The sequence below is a fragment of the Nanorana parkeri genome, unplaced genomic scaffold (genome assembly GCF_000935625.1).
Source record: "Nanorana parkeri isolate BGI_ZX_2015 unplaced genomic scaffold, ASM93562v1 scaffold1622, whole genome shotgun sequence".
NCBI classification, from domain to species: domain Eukaryota; kingdom Metazoa; phylum Chordata; class Amphibia; order Anura; family Dicroglossidae; genus Nanorana; species Nanorana parkeri.
This window is the reverse complement of record NW_017307890.1, coordinates 139,316-143,587: the sequence shown is the minus strand read 5'-3', so window position 1 is coordinate 143,587 and position 4,272 is coordinate 139,316.

Below are 4,272 nucleotides of genomic sequence, written 5' to 3'. Positions count from 1 at the left end.
GCATTGCAGAACCTGGACTTGGGGCGGCAGGGAGAGTAAATCCGGCCCTGAGGACAACAATGATTAAACATGGCTACCGATGCAGAAAAGAAAGAAATATATCCAGATTGTTTTCGATTAGGGTCTTGGGTAGAGTAGAGATTGCTCATAACGCCCTAAAAAGAACCAGCTAGTAAAAAGGGGGCCTGAGCTCTATCTGACGGCTGGAATAAGTAAAGTAAAAAAATAATAAGAAATTATCATTAAAAAATAAAGTAAACAATAATTAAAAAGTAAAAAAATAAGAAACAATATTATGAAAAAAAATAAGAAAATAATTATAACAAAAATAAAAAAGATAAAAAAATATTTAAAAAAATATCATTTAAAATTTAAAAAAGTAAAAGAAAATAAAAAAATAAATAAAACATGTGATAAAAAAGTAAAAAATAGTAAAGAAACAATAAAAAAATTTAAACGAACCCTGCCGCCCCCGCTATCTGGTTGGCATTCTCCATGGGGGGGTTGTTTGGTGGGGAGGGAGCGCATCGAGGAACCTGGCCTTGGGGCAGCAGGGCGAGTAAATCTGGTCCTGACTACACTACTTTCTTTCTGTCACATGAGGTCCTCAGTCTTTGGAGTTGAGTGACGCCCAGCCTTTGCCCCAGGTCAGCTGGATGGCAAAAGGGCAAATAATTTGAAGGATTGGATAACCCAGCCCCCCTCACTATACAAAGAGTGGGCTGACAGCGCCCATATTGTCAGTGTGTGTTGGAGCTGTTAAGGAGAACTGATGGTTCTGTTTAGGGAGAGATTCATGGCACTGCCCCAACTTCCCATGCCCTTTGGATATAAACAGCACTTATTTGCCCTACAAATGGGCAGAATTGAATATTAAGATTCAACCCGATAGACTATATGGGGTTCACCACTAAGCTTGCAAACTTCAATATATCCGTGTGACAGTCTGGGAACCGTTGGCACTGGGAATATGAGCTCCGGATTTTGTGGAGCAACCCAAGACCAATGGAGCGGGGAATCAGGCCTGGGACACCGGTCACAAGGAGTGAATGGACACTGGGTATCCTAAACACAGGGAGTGTAGGGACAGGGTGATTGCACATTTGGCACAGGTGTGCTAGGGGCGCAGAACCTGAGTGCCTGCGTCTTCTCCAGAGCCCCTGATGGTGGGGATGTTGCGCTGCAGGACAGCTCCCAGGTTACGGCCCTCCAACACACCTGTGCAGACACAACTGACCTACTGCAATAGGAACAGAGAGACAGCACAGACAGTGTCAAAGAAAGACTGATGCCACTCAGAGGTACCGGATGCAGGGCCAGATGCTGCCCCAATGCCAGGTTCCTCAATGCACCAAGGTGTATGCAGGCTGCATACAAGTGATCTCGGCGACGTTGCCGAGATCACCTATACAAAACAAGTGGAAGCTTTCCCGCTGTACATTTAGCTCTGCTTGCCCAAAGCCAGACTAAATGTAGAAAACAACTACCCGCCCCGCGCCCGGAACTGCATGTCCTGGGCGTGGGGAGATAGGAATGCCACACCCCTTCTGCCCCTCCACTCCCTGCTGCCCCGAGGTCGGGCCTCGGTTGGCCTTGTAGGAAATCCGGCCCTGACCGGATGTACTGGTACTGGGTAATAGAAGGTACACTGGGGAGTTACGGCACAAAGGAAAAGGGGATTGAGTCCACGGAGGACGCAGGCCTGTGACCTGCAATAGGCCGGAAACCGAGCACCTTGGACAAGGGGAAAACCTGGCATGAAAACAGGACAGAGGGTAAAACCCGACACGGGGACCAGGTAAGTGTGACAATCCTGCAACATAAAAAATTGCAACTAGCATTTTTGTAATTCTCCAGGACCTCTGCTTTCAGAAAATATATCATTGTTTAAGCTGTTTTCTAGATAAAAATTCTGATTTTATCAAGTGTGTGCAAAAATGAAGGACTTGCTCCGGATGGGAAGGGGTTAATAACTAGTTTCCCGACATATAGGCACGTTATGAGGCTGCTTTATGGCATTATCTATGGGAATGATCTATAGCTCCATCTAGCGGCACTAAGGCCACAAGATGGAGTCGAGGAGCATAGGAATCTCAACGCCATCTATTACTGAGACATGTTCCCTGTCCGCAGCTGCAGAGATCGGGAAATGTCTCAGTACCTGTGATTGGCGGTGCGGCGCTGTCAGCTTCCTGGCTCGGCACATGGAGCTGCGAACACGCCCGAGCCCATCCTTACTCTTCACTACTCCGGACGTGTTCTTGTGCCTTTGTGTTGTCCTGTTATAGTCCTGATGAAGGGAGGGGACTGCTAACCCCCGAGCAAAGCAACTTAGCGGTTAGACAGGTTTTTGTTTTTTTTTGCATGCTGGCTGGTGAGTGTGCTGGGAAACTTTTTTTGCTGCCGACCCCCGAGAACGCATTGGCTTTATACTGAGTTGGCCTCCTTGCCTGGCTGCAATACTGATCTGGAACAAGTACCCAGTGGAAGAGTTTCAGATCTGTAGACAATTTTGGGGTCAGTGACTATAATAAAATAACAGAATATAATAAAGCCACATGGCAGCCAGCAAGATAACATTTTGCAAATGCAGTTTAGCAATGAATGCCCCCTGTAAGGTTTCCTTTACATAAAACAGGCATGGGGATACGATGGGAACAATCTAGCAATTCTCGAAGAGACCAAGTACCAGCGCATGAGCAATTGAGCAATTTAGAACTAGTTTACAGGGTCAACACGTTAGGCCAACTGCTAGGGGTATTGGTCCAAATATGTGACCAGTCTTCAGGCGGGGGGCTACCACCAAGATCAGACAACCACCTAACGGTATAGGAGGGTAAGGGTAACCGAGACGAACCAAGATGTTCGGAGTAGAGAAAAGAGTTGACCCCGGAGAATGAGGATCGGAAGCACAGAGGAGTTCAAACTGAGTACGTCGAAGAAGATCCGAATGACTACGACTTAATTTCTCTGGATAATGCTTAATTTGCAGGTAGCGTAACAATTTACTTGGAGGAAGACGGTACTTAGCCTGTAAAGTAGGAAAACACTTAACCCCCTTGGATTCCATCAAATTGGCAAGAGTGATAGCATTGCCACCAATTCAACAATGGAAGGATCCAGGATTCATTATCCCAGGTGGGTCTCAACTCATTTTTGGTCACGGCGCCCTTTAAAACTATGCAAAATCTTGAGGCACCCCAAACTGAAATGTCATAGATTTAAAATGGGCGCTCACACAAAAGCACAAATTCGGTCTACCTCTTCACATCAACGTGCCCCCTTCAAATTAAGGTCACCCCCTTCACATCAAAGTCACCCTTTGCATCAGTAGCCCTCCTTCACATCCACTTTCATACCAGAGTCCCTCCCTATCACAACAGAGTTCCACTTTTACACCAGGAGCCCCCTTCACATCACAGTCTAAATACCACAACATTTTGAGGCACCCCTTAGGAGGCCAGGAGGCACCATGGTTGAGAAAGGCTGTTCTGGGAGTTTAAAGGTAAATTGGAGTAAGGAGATTGGCTTGAGGTTGTTAAGGTTTGTGGGCCCCAGTGAGGGTCCTTTGGGTATGGGGGTAACCTGCGTATGTTTTAGAGGGGAGGGGAAGATCCCAGTAGAGAGGGAAAGATTACAAATATGAGTAAAAGAGTGTAGGATAGAGCAAGAAGCTTCCTCTTCACCGGGCCATATTTATTATTTAATTTATTTCAGGTATAGCTTCCATTAAATGTCTTATATTGTTACATTCATGTCACTATCGTGTTGTTGGAACTTCTTGCACAGCCTCACAAAGAAACACAAGCACACAGTCTGATATGCATGCTGCTCATGGCTTAAAAACAGGAAGGAAGCCACAGCTTTTATTTTCTACCTTATTCAATACAACAGAGATATATACACCATATACTGTATAACAGAACTTATAAACACTGCCATCCAGTGACTGAAATTGTATACTGCAGTAGTTATTGCTATAAACACAGTACTGTGTATTCTAACACATGTCCTCTCCTCCGGCCACACAACATTGGCCTGTGGGTGGAGTAAAATGATGCCAACTCAACTACATGTCACATTAAGCATGTTAGCTTCTTTAATGGTGTGACATTACTGGGCAGATTGAAAAGACTTGTTTACCACAAATGGCAACAATGCAGCATGTTCACAACATTATATGGCGTCTAGTAATCATCGTGGTGCATTCTTCCTTTCATGGACATCAATATAAGGGGACATTCCTCCTTCCAGTGACACCAATGTAAGAGG